The sequence below is a fragment of the Miniopterus schreibersii genome (genome assembly GCF_964146895.1).
Source record: "Miniopterus schreibersii genome assembly, chromosome: 7".
NCBI lineage: Eukaryota > Metazoa > Chordata > Mammalia > Chiroptera > Miniopteridae > Miniopterus > Miniopterus schreibersii.
In genome coordinates, this window is record NC_138108.1 from 70,154,163 (window position 1) to 70,172,680 (window position 18,518).

The 18,518-nt window shown below is 48.1% G+C and overlaps 1 protein-coding gene across 4 annotated transcripts in view; it reads right to left on the reverse strand.

The window, feature by feature from the left end:
* MGAT5 (alpha-1,6-mannosylglycoprotein 6-beta-N-acetylglucosaminyltransferase) overlaps nt 1-16,317 on the reverse strand; it is a 310,933-nt gene extending 294,616 nt beyond the window's left edge. For all 4 annotated transcript variants that reach the window (XM_081142187.1, XM_081142185.1, XM_081142186.1 and 1 more), the window contains exon 1: nt 15,950-16,317. The gene's annotated coding sequence lies outside the window, so the exon portion shown is untranslated. The remainder of the gene's footprint in view (nt 1-15,949) is intronic.
* Between the last annotated feature and the right edge of the window lie 2,201 nt (nt 16,318-18,518).

Consider the following 18,518-nt stretch of genomic DNA (forward strand, 5'->3'; position numbering starts at 1 on the left):
ATATCATAACAGCCACTGGCCATGAAGATGTTTGCCCTGAATATGAGATTTTAGAAATCTCACTTTATCTTTCTTGTAAATGCTAAAGCAGACTCATTCTTTTAAACAGAACAAAACAAAAACACACAAAAAAGCGGAAAACTATTTTTTAGGAAGAGAAAAACCATCTGCCTTCCCCAAAAAAAACCCTTTCCAAGTTTTGGGGGTTTTTTTGGGTTTTTTGTTCTTTTTAAATATGTCTTTATTAATTTCAGAAAGAGGAAGGGAGATGGAGAGAGAAATAGAAACATCAATGATGAGAGTCATTGACCGACTGCCTCCTGCACACCTCCTACAGGGGATCGAGCCTGCAACCCGGGCATGTGCCCTGACCGGTAATCGAACCGAGATCTCGATGCTCAACCGCTGAGCCAGGTGGGCCGGGCTCCACAGTCTTATATGGAAGATCTCTAGCAGAAGTTTCTCTTGCCAAAGGAAACCTTTCTTTAGCCTGAGAGGAATTCCTTCTTGTCTCCACACCTAGTGCAGAACTCATCTTCAGAAGGTTATTCACTATCTGCCTTCCCACTTTACCTGCAGAAGAGGCAGCCCATCTAATGCATCTCGTGGAGAACAGGCAGGCTTTGGAATCAGAGGCCTGAATTAAGCCCCCACCCTGCACCTTATAGGTAGACAGACCATATATCCCCATTTATGCCTGTTATCCTGGCATAATCATTACTACCCCCTTTTACTCTCAAAAGTGTTCAGGTCTGTATGACAAATTATGTGGTCACCTTAAAATTACATGGGTCACTGCCGACAAGACACTTACCTTCTCAGTAACTCAGTTTTGCATTTGTTCAATAAAAACAAGGGAACCTAATTTACAGGGGTGTCATCAATGTGGAATTAGACAGTGCACTCGAGGCGTGGTTCCCAGGAGCGCCCAGTACTCCCCTGAATTTAGCTCTGTGCTCAGGAGGTCCACTTCTGGGAAAAACCGCTACTCTGTCCATGAGGCCCTCACTGTTGACCGCCAGTTTAAAGACAGGACCAAGAGCAGCTTTCACTGTGAGACGGTCTATAAAATTGTAATGGGATCTATTGTGTCCAGCAGCTACACAATTAGTTCTGCCGTCCATCTGACCAGAAATGAATCACATATGGATGTGTAAACACCTATATTCTCTCCACAAGGTAGGATTAAGAAAAAAATTCATCCCAAGGAAACCTCTATGAAAAGTAGATCTAGTGAACATGGCTCAGAAAGAGGTTAGTGGTAGGAGATCCTTCAAAATGGAGTGAAATAACCTCCCCTCAGCCAATGTATTTGCAAATTTCTTACTTTCTCAAGCCAAAAAACTTGCCCTTACCCATCCAATGATGAGACAGTTTCTCAATAAAAGGACTGAGGTATCTCACTTTAAAAATTAGGCCAAATAGCACCCGCCGTCTGGCACAAGAATCTATACTAGCAACCAGCAGCTCGCGAAGCAAAAGAGATGCTGTCACTTCATTGATAAGCTTGTTAAACGCACATATGTTCTCTTTAGTCGGACATGAGCAGTAACAATATCTTGTAATGGGGCTGCTCCCACAATCTTAAGGGAGTGGTTTTACTCAGTAAGGAATTCAATCAATAAACCCATAAAAAATGGTGGTTAAAAATGTGAAAGTATTCAATTCCAATCTTCAGCATGTCTTTTGAAACAAAGGATGAAAAAATATATATTATTCCCATTATTATTTATCACGGGTTGAGTGCGTGAAGATCCCTCTTCATGCTCAACTACTAAAGTAGAAAGGAAGTGGTCAGCATTCCCAGGCTCTAAATATAGACTTAGAAGCTGTGAGAGGAAAAAGATGCACATGGTAGCCCAGCCACGACTCCGAGTCTGGAGGGCAGCAAGGAACAGTGCAGAGCGGGCTGTTCTGTGGCAAACTCATTTCCTATCAACAGAAGTTTCCAGACACAGAAAAAGGCTAGTGCCGTTCCCAGAAATCCAGCACCCTCCAGCTGGGGGGCAAGGTAACCACCAGGATGAAGTGCACACCTATGGAGCTATCTCCACCTCAAACCCTGACCTCGGAGAGATGCCTCTGCCCCCATAAGCCACAGGGTAGCAGGAAAACACCCCCGGCAGCCAGGTGTGCAACATATTTCTTGGGCAATCCGGTACTTCTTAAGAGTTCTTGTGATTATGCAACTCTGAAACACAGACAAGGAAAAGAGAAGTTGATCTGTATATTGGGAATTCTCCTGCAGAATGTCTGTGGTGTTTCTCCACATGAAAAGCTGAACCAGAAATCACGCTTTCATTTAGATTCATATAATCAGTAAGTTTTGGCTTTAAATACACCATGTACCTGTGCTGATTGATACAGCCTTCTAGGAGAAAGTTGCCTCCTCGTGCATAGTAAAAGAATGAACCAAGGGTGACTCCAGCGCAGTTCTTTGACCAGATCCAAGGAGATCAGCCCACATCCCCTTCACGCTTATCTGGCATCTTGGGGACAGGCCAAGTCAGGAGGTCAACTCCTGATAAATAGAAGAGACAACACAGCGGTGGGGGGGCATAGTGTCCAGAACACTCCAAAACCCTGCTCTGTGACTGCTGTTTTTCACAGAGCCTGGGAGACTGGTGAGGTCTATGGACCCTTTTCAGGATTTTTTAAATGCCTAAAATGAAATGCACAGGATTACAGAGGATGTCAATTACATTTAAATATGGTGATCAAAATATTTTTTAAATTGTGATATAGTAACACACATGCTTATTTGTCCATGCATTAAATAACACTATCTAGCAGCAGGTCTAAAAACCGCCATCATTTCAAAGTCATAATGTTTCAAGATATCTGTTAGCCATCTACGATGTGATATAAAATACCGAATTTCTATTGGTGACTGAGTCACAGGCAACACTAACATTGCTGTAATTTGTGGTCAACGTTCAAAGTTCAGGAGCTGCTCAATTTTTGTTAGAGGTTAGTGAGACTCAAGGTGTAATATTTTTTCCCATGCAAGCTCACAGATCCCCCTTGAAGCCCTACAAAGTGGTGCATGTGAAACTCGTGTGATTACCTGATTTTATGCCCTACTCCTATGGCTTTTCCAAAAGATGAGGAGACCTACAACCTCGACCCTGGCCCAGCTGGAGCCAAAGCCCGCGCATGGGAGGGGGAAGGGTGTGCAGCAGGGGGCCAACATCTCTGTTTCTTTTTTCTTCAGCTATACCCAATGCACAAGCCACAGCTTTTTATTTTTTAAACTGTTAGTATTAAGAGTATTTAAGTTAGCTGAATCGTCGGACCATGGGAAAATTACAAGTCACTTCCCCTAACGCTGTGTTCTGAATTGTATCAGCTCCAGGCGTATAGCAAACTTCTAATGCTCTTTTACTATTTGAAATCAAATTCTTAGAAAAACTTCCTAAATGCAACTTGAAACATATATATTTATTGCCGTAAGAGTAACATAAATGAGAATAAAAGGAAAATAATTTATCACAAATCTCACACACATTTCAATATGCAACTCATTGGGCAAGACTAATCTAGAAGGTATGATGCAATTATGAGATGCTTATACTTGAATGTAAAATCAAACAGAGGGTCAGGTACAGGTGTGGACTGACGCCAGGTGACGTGGTGAGGCCATGGGTGGCGTGATTTCTGGCAAACACCTCTTGACAAATTTCCCAACAAAACAAAGCACAATCTCTCTTTATCCACTAAGAAAGTCAATGCTTACTTAAACTGTGCAAACAGTCCTTGTTTATGTGTGTGTGAGGTCTCCAGGTTCAGGTAATAACCCAGCCAGCTTTGTTTTTTCATCCATGATCATCTCACAGTGGAACACAGGATACACTCTGGGGTATAAGACTATTCTAACCATCACAGCTGGCTGGAATCCCTGGTCCCCACCCAATAAATGCGAGCAGTGCCCCTCAATCACTGACAATCAAACTGCTCCATAAATTTCTAAAATGCCCCCACAAGACTCCCCGGAACTAGCCAAATCCATAGTGCAGTTCCCACACTCTGCCCACCTCTGGGTAGCATCAAGCCGGGCCACTGAGGAGACACTCCCCAGGAAACTGGAAGTGGCATTACAAGAGCAAGACCAGTCTTGCTGGGTGGCTTCCTAGTAACAAGTGACCTTCCCCCCCCCGCCCCCGAGTTCAGCCCTTGAGACAAGAAAAGCAGAAGGAGGCAGAGAGGAGAATGAAGCAGCCAGATAGGGGGAGGAAGAGGGGAAGCAAAAGGGGTTCCTGGGGCAGGTCCTGGCTCCTGCTCCCGGAGCCCTAATGTGAATTCTCCGCTTCTGGTTGAAGCAAGCTCTGGCGGGTTTCTGTTGCCAGCACCCGGAGGCGTCCTTATTAATTATAGGGGCCAACCACCTGCAGAGATGGCCACCCACCTAACCCAAGCAGGAAAGCTAAGATCGAAAATGCTCAGGAGAACCTGTTGTGTCAAAGGACCTACCTTATTTGGGGGACATTTCTCAGACTGTTCCTAAGCTCTTCAAGCTGTACTTGAAGCCCATTTATTTTCATTCTGTTCTCATTGCCAATAAATAAATGGGCCAGTGACCATTCTTCACCTGGCATTTCAGGCTCTAGAAAGATAAATCCAGATCATTCTGAAGTATTTCCTGCCTGGCTCCTCTTCATCAGTCTCCTTAGTCACAACACGTAAATAACACTGTCATCCTTTCCTGACAGCCTGGAAAATTTAGGTATTGGAGAAATTTGGCCTTGAAGGGCCCAATTAGGCCTGAGTGAAAAAGATAAATGTTTTCCAAAGTCTTTCCAACCCCAAATGTCCATGATTTAATGTCTCCAAATCTTATTATGCTCAGAAATAATACCACCCTAATTCAGCAATGTGGCGGTGAGGACCAGCTGCCAGAAAGGTGTTGTAAAAGAAGCCAAGATCACTGTCTCTCTACCTCTGCCACTAATGGACTCCCATTATATCGCCAAAAAAGCCACTGCTGGAATCTAATGAATAAATAATTAGCACTTGAATGGAATTTGTGTCCATGTTAATTCCAGCTAGTTTCCGCAAGAGAGCCTCAATTCAATTAGGAAAAATGGGGGGGAGGGTAATATTACTTATAATGGAACATTTTAGAATTACCTGAAAAGGTTCCTATATAAGCCAACCAGGTATAATATTAAATAGCAAAAACTTAATAAATAGAAAAGAAAGTTTGAGTATGACACAGGAAATGGGTTAGTTTCACATCTGCCAGATTTACTTAGTGTAATTTCCATAGGAGCATCGAGAGAATTAAAGGAGTGTGGGGGTAGATATAATGGGCAAGTTCTTGAGCCTAAAGTATAATCTTAAGAGAATATTTAAAAACATTAATTTTTTTTAAAGAAAATATTTAGTTACTAGTCTAAAAGGATCTTCAAAAGGACACTAAAATATTTCTTATGCTATTTAAATATCTGACAAGAGCTGTGTATCAGTTAGCAACTGCTGTATAACAAACTTCCCCAGGACTCAGTGGCTTAAAACTACAATCATCGATTATTGCTATAACTCTACAGGTCAGCTGGGTGGTTCTGGTGATCTGGCTTAACTGATCTGGGCAAGACACATTCAGGAGATTTTGAGCGGCCAACAGTTCAGTTGGGGGCTGGCTTATATAAGATGGCCTCGGCTGCCACAATCTGGCTCATCCGCAAGTGTTTCTCAGACCTCTCTATTAGGCTAGTCTGGGCATGTTCTCATGGCGGTGGCAAGCATTTAGGAGAGCTCGCCCAGCTGTGTAAATGACTGTTAGAAACACCTACACTCTTCTGAACTCTGTTTACATGGCATTTGTTAACATCCCACTGGCCAAAGCAGGCCACATGGCCAATCCCAGTGGTGGGGGAGGGAAGGGGAGGGAACTAAGAGTTACAAGGTAAAGAGCGTGGACACAGGGAGGCCATCAATCGGGACCATTAGTGCAATCAGTCTACCACAGGCAATGCTTAGTTTGTCATCACCCTGGCAGAAGCAGAGTGATTTTACATTATTTTAAGTTTTCCCATTACCATTTCTCATTTTGTTCTTTCCATTATCACTTCTGACGCAGGAAGGCAGAGTGAAAAGAGCTAGGCTTTGGAATCGGTAAGATCCACGTTCATACCCTGACTTCACTGCTTCTGGCTACATGGCCCTGGGCAAGTTTCCTGTGCACCTCAGTTTCCTCAGTGCAATCGCAGGACTGCTGACAATTACATAAACTGGAACATGTAAACATACGTAGCTCAGTGTCTACCCACAGCTGAACTTGAACCTTAGCTACAGCGTTTTGCAAATGGTTTATTTGAATATACAGTCAGCCCTCTGTATCCACTGACTTAAAATCCATGGATTCTACCAACTGCAGACCAAAAATACGTTTTCAAAAAATCCCAGAAAACTTGCCACATGCCCAGCACTACTGAATCCATGAAAATGAAGTGATGTGTAGGCACACTCAGCTGTAGCCTAAATGCAAATACAGGTTATATGCAAATACTTCACCGTTTTATATAAGGAATTTGAGCTGCCAAGAATTTTGGTACCCGAGAGGGATCCTGGAACCAATCCCTGGTGGAAACTAAGAGACAACTGAATTAAAAACTATGACCAACAAGGAAATAGGCACACTTCCTATGACAGTAAAGATCTTCAGTGGAAAGGAAGAGTTCCTGTGCAGAAAGCATAGAAAACCATTTCTTTGCAAAACGTTTTGAGGACTGTGGTAGACAGATAAGTGGCCCCCAAAGATGTTCAGTTCCTAAACCCTGGAACCCGTGAACCTGTTAACTTAAGAGGGCAGACTCGATCAAGTTAAAGGCCCTGAGATGAGGAGAGTATCCTGGATTAGTTGGGTGGGCCCAATCTAATCACAGAGATCCCTAAAATCAGAGATCCTTTCTTAGAATGTAATATTTCTTATATTTATGTAAAACTTAAGCCTTCATGTATATAGTTTCTTACTTTTTCATGTATATCCAGGCATCAAATTAATTCATGTTCTTATATCTAAGTTTAGCCTCTCAGAAGAATGTCATGTAACGCCTGTATGTATAAATCCTATGAACAAATATTGGATTTTTGTAAATTATGCATTTATTGTTAATGATCAATGTTTAATTTTTTAAGAATAAACCATGGCAGAAAAGCGAGAAAAAAAAAATCAGAGAACCTTTCCCAGCTGTGGTCAGAGTGCCACCCTGGGGGCAGAGGGACAGGAGGAAGGGAGGAAGGGAGCACAAGCCTGTGAATGTGGGTGGTCTCGAGAAGCTGGACGAGGCAAGGACACGGATTCTCCCGCAGAGCCTCCAAAAGGAACGGACACTGCGATCTTAGCCAGCGAGGCTCATGCTGAACCTGTGACCTACAAAATTATAAAACAATAAACTGGTGTTGCTTTAAGCCACTGCGTCTGTGGTTATTTGTTACGGCAGTAATAGAAGAGCTACAAAGTTTCATAATCTTCATAAGACTGAAGATGGGGAAATAGAAAAGTCTCTCTTGAAGCCACTGGACTGGCAAAAAGGAAGTCTGAGACTTGGAGGACACGAAACTTGGAGGGCGCGAGCCAGGCACGGCCCGAAACATGGAAAGCGGTGTCTGATTCTAGTTACCGCGGCAAGCAGGCAAAAGGCATTATGTAGAATAAGCAACTCATTACCGCGGAAAACCTTTACTGGCGCCTATAGGAAAGCACAGTAAAATCACTATCCATACAATCTCCGAGTATGTACTACGGGAAAAGCCACAGTAACAAAATCCTTCTGATATTTGGCCGAAATTAGCTAGTTATTAATAACAGGAATGGAGCGAAGGGAAGGCCAAATATTATAGGCATGTCATTTAGGCAGCTTTGCCAGGAAGCTGCAGCTTTGCACTCCCCAGGGAGCCGCTGGCCGATTCCCTGCAGATGGCTGGGGGAAGGGACTGGACCGGGAGGACGGACACATTCCCAGTAAAGCTGGGGTGACATCAGAAAGGTACTCGTCTGTGAGTCACACCTGGAAACGGGTCACTGGCCAGAATGGGCGTGGCCACGGCAAGCACAGGAACACTGGGGTACTTAGTCCCCCAACAAAGAAGCTCGCTCTCTTGTGCTCTTGTGTTGTTGGTTCCTCTTATGCTCTTGGGACTCTTATTGCTTGGGGTGCACTCTCCTGTACTCTCCCACGTGGTCCGCGGCCATGTGGACCCCACACGCAAGTGACTAACGAACTGCAGCTCGCCTGATGCTGGACTGGACCCAGCTGCAACATGGAACGGAAACTCTGGACACTGGCTTTGCTTCTAGCTTTACTGAAACCCCAGCTACACTTCTTCTACGGCCGGAATGGGACTTTGGAAACCCAGGAATGTAATTTCACGCAAATGAAAATCACTCATCCTCCCGTGCGAGTCTCAGAAAATTATTTTTCTCGAGATATCGTAAGGACCCCACCCCGGCACCCAGTGGGGAAGGGGACACCCCAATTTCTCCGATAACACTTCCACAGAAATTGTCTAGGGACTTCATCGAACTGATGGCTACTCCAGATCTTCAGCTCTAACTCTGATCACTCCCACTTTTCAGATAATACGACAATACGGTAATCAGCACTAGCGGTATGTGAAAATGGACACACACACACACACTCTCTCACTCACTCACACACAAAGTCCCAAGCTGTTGGGCTTCACGAGCCCATGAATTAGGCCCATGGTGAGGGAGAAATGACAAAATGTCTACAAAGGGTCCACTGATTTAAAAAACAGAACTCTAAACAGACACAACCAAACAGGATCTCAAGACTGGGAAAACACCTGAGAATATTCTTAAGGTCAAGTTAAAGAAACTGAGCAGATGAGTGTGCCGAGCTCAGCCAAGAAGATACACTGATAGAATCCCACAGATGTAGAAGCTGAGATGCCTCATCTGACAGAACAGAAACCGGAATCACAGAGCACTGAACTGACCGACATAAAAACAGCCAGCAGACTGCAGAGAAAGTTCACCCTTCAGTACATGCCACGCTGATCATGTGCATCGGCGTCGGGCCCTGTACAAGGCAATGGAGTTTCCAGTCATGCCTACTAGAGCGCTCTACTCCTTTCTAAGAAACCCTTGGGGCCAGATGTATTTTTTTAAGCAACCTGGGGAAAAATTCCCTCTCTGGAGCTCACTGGACATCAGAATAGCAAATAAGGAATGGTGAACCTGTAGAAAAAAGTTGATAACACTTACCCAAGAGAATTACATTTGTGCATACTATATAACATATAGCGAAGGACTGTCCACAGAACAGTGCCACCTTTAAATCTAGCAGGCACAAGAGTTAGAAATCACATAAGGGGAGGAGGGGAAACGTACCATCCTTCATCACTGGAGCTGAGAACTTTGTAAAAAGGGAAGGCCATCCCCATGGACAGAGGGGCCTGAAGTTGTGTTGGCAAAGGTCTCACAGAAGAGTGAGGAGTCCTCATATGATGAACATTATTATCAGGGAGGAGGGAGAAGGAAAGTGCCCCTTCCTCTCCAAATCCCCACTTGGTGCTGCCTCCAACCTTGGTGCCTCTGAGAAATTACAGGAGGTGGGGGAGGGACGTCCACCACACTGAAAGACTAAGAAAGCAGAAAAATCACACTTAGCGGGAGGCAGAGAGACCGCTTTTCTAAACAAGATATAAAAGAGGAAGAATTGGTCATTTAGAAAACTCCTCATTAGCATGAACACTAGTAAATAAAAAGTTGGCGTTGAAAATAACAGATGGTAAAAAAAAAAAAAAAAAAGCAGCAGCAGCTGCAGGGAGATTGATATCAAACTCTCAGTTCTTTCAAAGTGGTTTCATAGTGAAGCAGCCACGCAGGTATGTTACAGAATTGGGCCCAGCTGGTGGCAGTGCAAATACGTGGCCACTTTCCCCGGGCGCTGTGCCACAGAACCACGGCCCTCCCTGGGCTGGGTCATCTTCTGCTCTTTGAATCTCTATTTCCCAGGGGGGAAAAATAGCTTCAGTAGGGGAAGCAGGTTATTTCTAGGCTGAGACGCAAGGTGCAAGGTTTTTTACTTCTCACCATTCAAAAATAAACATCCCGAGAGAGAGCGGTAACAGAGGGCTAGTTCTTCGCAGGTGAGCATTGGAACTATCTACTCCTCTGCCAGCAATGGCAAAAACAACCTGAGTTTTTCCTGAACATTTTTTTCTATTTTCCCTAAAGGAATTTTATTTCCGTATTCTACACTTCCTCCGCCACAGAGGCAGGATTACGCAGCATGAGGACTGAACGGAACTTTGGGGAGCTCATTCAACCCCCTTACTTTTCAACATCAGAGCTGAGGCCCACCGTGGTCAGGAGGCCTGAATGAAAGTGCTCTTCATTTGCCTATTGTCTCAGAGCTGAACGGAGCTCTCCTGAGTGGGTGTGAGCAGGCCTAGACTTAACCTCCTTGAGCAGCTAAGGGCTACTAACCAGAAATGCTCAGAATCAGGACAGGCGAGAGCACTGACGGGCCTGATGCAACCCTGCTCCCAGGAAAGGAGTACAACTAAAAGGGAACGGTGCCCGCCGTATGCCCAACAGGAAAATCCCAGGAAGCAAGAAGATCCCAGTGGTCAGAGAAACATTTTACAGGGCCTCAGCAATCGTTCTAGGATTCCACATACACTGTGGGGACATCCTCACCAGCCCTGTTTTGGAACTGTTAAGAAATAGCACGCCTTGCCCAACCCATGCTCCTCAAGCACAGAAATCAATGCTGAGAGGGGCCAGGAGCCCTAAGACAGAGACACAGAAGAAGAGAAAATAAGAATTTCAGAGTGAAACCTAAAGTCCATCCCAGACTATATTCTTTTTTTAAATGATTTTTTAAGAGAGAGACAGAGAGACAGACAGAGACAAAGAAACATCAATTTGTTGTTCCACTTATTTATGCATTTATCACCGCTTCTTGTATATGTCCTGATCGGGGAAAGCACCCACAAACTTGGTGTATCAGGACAACACTCTAACCAACTAAGCTACCCGGCCAGGGCCCAGACTACATTCTTAAGGTGTCAAACTTAAAAGGTGGCATAAAAAAAGGAACACCTCACTTAAAGGCACAAAAGTTGCTTGGATTCTCCCATTTGGGGATAGTGAGGCACTTGGACACCCCCCCCCCCTTGCTCCTCACCAGATTCTAAGGTTAAGGGGGGTTATGAGCACACAGAGGGTTCTAGGAGTGCAAGGGGCAGATGTGAAAGACCATCACATTCTCTCCCTGGATGAACTCTACAAACAAAGCAGGCACATATCTGTTATCAGTTGTTATCCATTGTTCCTGTGGGACCAAGGGTCAGCACTGAGGCCCAGCATTCCCACAGCTACCTGCTGGTGAGACAGAGCAGGTCCTTCTACCTCCCTGCACCTCCATGTCCTCAGCTAGAAAGAGCAAGGATCCAGAGGGATCTTCCTCAAGTCCCTGCCAGCCCCTGAGTGTCTAAGACTTCTCTTGGCTTTCACTGGAAAGAAGGTACTGGCTAGTACAGGGTGAGGTTCTCAGCCTTAACAACTAAGCATAGTCCAGCAAACATGGGCCCTGGACCTAGACCACCTGGGCTTGAATCCTCCCCCTGCCACCTGCTAGCTGTGTCTGGCCTTGACCAGGTTTCATGAACTCCTAATGTCTCAGCCTCTCTATGTATAAACTGGAAATGACATTAGTATCTACCTCAGTGTTGCAATGAGTAAGTGAAATACAAAAGAAGCATCTGCGATTGTGTCAAATATAGGAGATACATTTTTTCATCACCATCTCTATTTTCTTGCCCACCTACTCTTAAAATGTCTCCAAGACATATAATCTCTACACTGAACAGCAACACAACACACTCCCAAGGGGGGACTGAGCCATGAAAGAGATGCAGACTGTTATAGTGGAAGACTGTGCTGGGTAAGATACTTAGGAAAAGCATCTAGCCAGCATGACAGGATTTACAAGCTGTCTGTGCTCAGAACTGCAATACTAAGAAGAGGCGGGTCCACAGAAGTGCGTGGGCAGCTCACATTCCCTCAAGGGCCAGCCACAAAAATCACAGAGGGATGCAAATAAGCGGGGCCTTTATTATCCTAGGGATAACCTTGAAGTGCTAACTTTTTTGTAAGTATCTAAATTACAAACACTGGTACTTAACTCTGACAAGTAACAAAGTACTTGGATAATGCCACTCCTGACTTCACCGGCAACAGAACAGAGAAATACTCCTCAGCCATCCTAGGTACCAGCCCCAGCCGAGGTCAAGGCCCAGAAGGCATAGCCACAGGCATAGCAGAGGGGCTGTGAGTTTACAGGGAGAACTGCTCCCACCAAATCCAGCTACAAGAGCTTATCCCCTTTGCCTCTCCTGATTTTTGAGGCCAAAGGGTCCCCGCAGAAAGGCCTCTGTTTTCTTTCCAGAAAGTTGTGTATTCATACAAGAGAGCTGTAGGATTTTGAAGAAATTGTGATTCCTCCAACCGCTCTCATGCACACATACAGCCTTCCAAATGTGACAATGTAGGGGAAGGATGCATTTAGCTGTGGCAATGAAAAAAACACACACAAGTAAATAAATAAAACAGCGCAAGTGGGCAAACACAGCTCAAGTCCCAACTCTTCCAGCTGAAAACATGGTTACAGTCCTAAAGCTCCGGGGACCCACCTTGGCGGCTTTCCAAGAGCTATTAGTTTGCATTAACACACTGAAAGAGAAGGTCAGATAAATTAAAAGTGAGGAGGTAATTTTGAAAAAGGCCATCTTTATACCCAGCACCAGCACAGTGTGGCTCATGGTGGCTGCCCAATAAACACTCAATGAGGACACCTGCAGCTGGCACAGAGGTCACCAAAACTGTGCTTGGATTTTTGATGTTGACAGAGGATGCAAGAGAGTATAGGGACATGGCTTAGATTAAAAACTTTAAGATGGGGAGAACTTTACTCGGTTTCAAACAGAAATTTAAAAGCATGGCTTTATTCAGGCTATTAAGAGGGACTCTATACTTCAAAGCAATTATGAACTTTGAAGGCAGCCTAGTAAAACATGCACTGACAAGTACCAAATTCATTTCTGACCCAAACCTCTCAACTGTCACCCACGTGGCACTCTCCCCCCAAATATAAAATGATTTCCTCTTTTTTTTTTTTAAGTATCTGATTTCTGCAACACATACACCTTCCTTCAGCCAAGACTATCTGTTAACTGTTCACCTGACACCAGGATCCTTCCCCAAACTTTGACATCCACCAAAACAAACCCCCAGAGACAACACTCCTGATGGCACGTGCTTTCCCGAGACCTACTATAATCCCATCAGCACAGAATACCAAGCCCAGCTACCACCCCACCTTCCTAGAGCCAAAAGGCCCAGATGCAGGAGCAGAAGAAGGTAAAAATGAGTCCCCACTGCTCTTGGGACGGAGCCGAGCAACTACCCACCCAGATGACCACAGAGCAGAGGACACAAACTTTCCAACCCAAGTTTTACCGATGACCGCTCTTTGCAATTCTCTAGACATCATTGCCTGTCCCCTGCCAAAATCAATCTAAGAGTGACTCTGCAGGGGCTTAGATCCCAAGCTACCTGGAGCATTAGGAAAAGTCATGTCAAACGTCAGAGTGCATCTAGACCAGATCCTGAGGAGCCAGAGACGCCAAAGGCCTCCCCTGGGTGAGGATCACAGGGGGAATCTGACATCAAAAGCTTTGGGAAGCCAGCTGGGCAGAAGGCTGGTTGGTTATTTTTAAACTGAGGAAACTGAATAGGAAAGGAGAAAATTTGAATTTCTGTGATCTCCTGAGGTCCCTTCCAGCCCCAAGATGCTACCAAAGAACACTGCATCTGTACGTACACATGCCATGCTTCTTTATAAAAACCTACATGGATGTGTGACTATATATAAATGAGAACTGTACTCACACTTCCAAACACACAGCACTCGACATGGGCACTGCTGAGAAGGTCTGAAAGCCCCTGAGCGGCTCTGCAGCACCAGCTGAATGAAACACACAGATGCCACTGGCAGATCTGGGCGAGCCCCGCAGCCTGGGTGCCACGGCAGTCTGCCTTCAAACCAACCAGTGCCGCCTGCGTAGGGGCAAGCCGGGCAAAGCCCCAGACCAGGACTGCAGACTCCTGTCTCCTAACGACTCCAGTCACAAGTCTCCTAGATGCGGAAGGCAGGCTGGAACACAGGGGGAGATGAAAGGAAAAGCCCAAAGCTTACGTCCAGGTACCCGGCTCTGCCAGGCCAAGCAGCTTCCTTTTCCTCTCCTGCCAGCCGATGAAAGGGGCAGCGGGCGACGGTCACCCTCTTCCCTGTCCGGCACCAGCTCCTGTCTCCGGCCTCTCCGTTTCAGGGCGACTACACGGACATCAACTTGGAAACTAAAGAAAACTTAAAAGACCTCTGGACAGGGGAGCTTTGCTCTCACCCTAACAGCCAATAAATTTAGGGTGCCGGCTTCCCGCTTGCCTCTTTAGAATGAGATCCTGCCTCTAACACTTGGATTCAAGTGTTTTCAAGTGCAGTGCTGCCATCCCACCGGATCCCCACCCAGACCTCAGCTTTCTCCTCCGCAACTGCACAGCCTCCTAGGCGTCCATCGGTCCCTAACGGGGCTGCCAGAGCCACGCGCAGAAGCGCGCCTGTCCAGGGCCAGGCCTCGCGGGAAGTGCCAGGAGTCCCGGGTCCCAGACTCGACCTGCAGCACCTCTGAAAACCATAGGCGTCGCCTTGCAGTGGCATCCCCCGGGCACCTAGCACCCCGCCGGTGCTCCAGAGGCTGCGGGACGGGTGCGCGCCGCACTCTTCCCTCCACGGCGCGTAGCGACGCACCCGAGGCTTTGTGTGTGACAGCTCCGCGCGCCAGGCCCGCGCTCACGCCCCCTTCCCCCCGTCTGCTCCCCGCGCCGCGTCCGCGCGCCTGGCGAGCGCACCACGAGCGGGTCCACCGGGCAGGCGGCCCAACCGAACCGCCAGGCCTCCGGCCACCCGGCCTCCCGCCCCGCCCGGGCGCCCGGGGTGTGACACCCACGCCTGTCCCCGGCTGCTGGGCGGCGGGAGAGAGAAGCGCCAGGGGCCGGGCAAAGGGGATGCGGGGAACGGGACGCCGAAGGGCGACAGGCGGGCGCCGCGCCCCCCACTCGAGAGCGCGCCGCCCCCAACTTCGCCAGCGGCGGGCGGGGAGGGGGCCGGGGCGCGGGCGACTCGGCAGGAAGTTCCCAGGGCCGCACTGAGCATGCTCTCGGGGAGTGTGCGCGGGTGTGGACTCTGCGCGCCCCGTGGCCTCTCCGGGCTGGCCCAGCGCGCCCGCCGGGTCGCGGGCCTCCGGCCGTCCCCAAGGACGGGGGGCACCGCCGGACTTCCCTGGTCACCGGGCCAGAGCGCGCGCCCGCCGCATCCCCGTCCCCTGGGGCCCCGCGCCAGCCTCCCTTCGTCTTCCTCGTCACTGAGCCCGCCCCGAGCGCCCAGGTCCCGGGGACCCCGAGCGCCCAGGTCCCGGGGACCCCCAGCCCGGCCCACACCCCCAGCATGACCCCGCCAAAGCTCCTGCGCCGTCTGAGCGTCCAGCCGCCGTCCCCAGCGGCCACCTCCAGCCCGCACCACCGAACCCTCCTCTGGACAGTCACTAGAAAAGCCCACAAACCGCTTCTCCACGGGTCCTGGGGGCCTGCAGCCTCCCCTGGATACGGGCTGCCACGGGCAGGTGGGCGCCCACAGGCGCGTCCGCGGCTGCACCCCGGGTCCCGCAGAGCGGCCGCGGCCGGGGCACCCACGCAGGCGGCAGAGGGGCGGCGCGCGGAAGCCCCGGCTGCGCCACCCTCGGCACGCGCGCTCGCCGCCCGCGCCCAGCCGCCTGCGCCCTCCGCGGTCCGCTCTGCGTGCATCTTCCCCGGGGATGACGAGTTTCGACGCGATCGCCCCGACCCAGCGGCTCTCACCTCCTTGTCGGGCAGCAGCAGCAGCAGCCGCCGGGAGCGCCCACCAGGCGCCGTCCTGCGGGGCCCGAGGCGCGGGGGGCGCGGGGCGGCGGCGCCCGGAGCCTGCGGTGCGGCTACCCGGCCGGAACGCGCCTGGGGCCACCGCCGCAGCCGCGGGAGCCGCAGGGCCGCCGCCGAGCTGGCCGCGGCAGGGACGGTCTGCAAACTCCCAGCCCTGGCGGCTGCGCGCGGCGCGTCCGCACCCGGCCCGGACGCGGCGGAGACACTCCTCCGGGGCTCCGCCGACCGGGGCGGGGGTCGGTCCGCTGTTTCTCCCAGCCCTCCCCTGCCCGACCTCTCCAACTTCACCCCGCCGCCCGGCTCGGGGCTCTGGGAGGCAGGGATTTCGGCCAGGGACGTTCGGCAAACTCCCCGCCCTCCCCGGCGGAGCGCTCAGCCAATTCGAAACGCCCCAGCCGCCCAGGGGCCGTCTGCAAACTATCAACCCTGGCGGAGAGGACTTCTATCCGTACTATTCCGCAGCCCAAAGGGAGAGAGAAAGGAGAGAGTTTGAGCCCCGCGGTAAATAATATTCTAGCAAGGTCACGGGCAGTGTGCAAATGCTAATATAGCAGCGCACCCTCCAGAGGGGTGCAGTCCAGGCCCCTGAGCACCGGGGCTCTTCAGCATTGTGAAGCCCAGGGCGGGAAGACGGGGAGCTCAGGCGTGTCAAACGTGCCCTGAGCCTTTCCACCCTGGCAGAATGGGTTAAACGAAGCAATGCGAGTTTCCGCCACTTGGTTTTTGTAACCTTGGGCAAGCCACTTAACCATATGGATTTAGCTTCATGAAGTTATTTTGAGGATGAAATAAAATATACGTTAAGTACTTAGCAATGCCTGGCACATAGTAGGCGCTCAAGAAATGAATTCCATTTCTCTTTCTCTTCCCCCCTTCCACCCCCGTATTTTATGAATGCTGTGGACAGGCTAGCGGAACACTGTACTGTTGTAAATGCAAAAAGAAATAAAACGTATCTCATGTCCTGAAGGCACCACAAAGAACATCGACGGACATGACATTAAATCCATGACCTTAAATCCAGCCCGAGGAGAGAGAATGTGCACATTTACACCTCTCAGCATTATAGATCCTTGTTAAGTGGCATTAGAATACAAGGATGGTGGCCTGGTGGGTTACTTAGGGGTAAAAATCACAAGGTTTATAACCCCAGTAAGTTCCAGGCCATGTAAACAGTCACTACGTCAGGTTACTGTATGAGAGTCTATGTTCAACTTCCCCTTTTGTTCCCTGTAGGATTTCTCCACCCCCATTTCACTGTCCTCCCCGGGGTCTTCTTTCTTGAACGTGGATCACCCCATCCTGCTGCCACCTTCCCTGGCAGAGGCATTTAAAAACAAAGAATCGTGGAATTTTTGGACCCTAGAAATGACTTAATCCAACTCCCTCATTTTGTAAGTGAGCTCTCAGGCCACCGCGCTAGTTAGGGAAGTCTCCTGACTCCAAGATCTTAAGAGAATCCACCCTGTGGCCTCTCTTGCGTTGAGTTCGCTCTAGGGTCTAGACACCGTAGGTCAGTCCTACCTTTAAGTTCAAACCGGAGGAAATGACTTCAACATTTTCTGATCAGATGGGCCACAAATGATCAGCCACTTGGATACACAGCTGTCAGAAACTGTCCATGTGATGCTCAAGAACCACAGGAAATCCGCAAGGGCAGAACGATTCCTCTTAATGAGATCTTTTGGTGAAATCCCACGAATATTGGGAGGCACCTATTTCCCTCAATCCCTTGGAAGAAAATAACAGCTCTGACTCTTCTGGCACTGGGAGGGAAATAGAAGAATGGTGACATCTGGTGGTCAGGACGTTCTGTGCTTTGGATACCGGTGGTACAGATTCCAACCCTAATTGATTTGCTTTGAAGCCAAGTTCCCGTGGATGGTTAATAATTTTACCACCTGGTTGTCTTGAGATTTCTGAAAGACGTCAATCATTTATACTTTGTGGACTCATTGCTATAAGAGGATATTGCAGATGATTATTATTTCAGGATTTTTTAATGAATGTGTATGTGTATATAGAGAAAATAAAGATATAATATTCATATGTACACATGTTATATGTATTTCATATAGTAAAAATATGAACTAACATACTTGCAGTGCCTTTGAGGAAAATTAATCCTATCTCAATAGTTTTTCTTACAGAGTTAAGATTTTATCTTATTTTTCAAGTTACAAAGGCACATTTATTTTGCATTCTATTTGCAAAGGAACAGAGTATAACTACAATAAGGAACAAAAGTAATAAAATGATGGGAATACATATTTACATAGCAAATATAGACAAAACTTATGAAGAAGATTCTTTAAATACTAGCTTTTCTCAAATCAGTTTCTAAGAATAATTCTTTATCACCTTCAGGAAGAATTTTTAGGAGCCCCAGCCTATAGGACTCAAGCTATGACTATCTTAATGAAAAAATTATATTCTTTGAAAATCTCCAAGGTCCCAGAGGCCAGTTGACCAGATCACTACCAAATTTTAAAAGATTCAAAGACTCTTA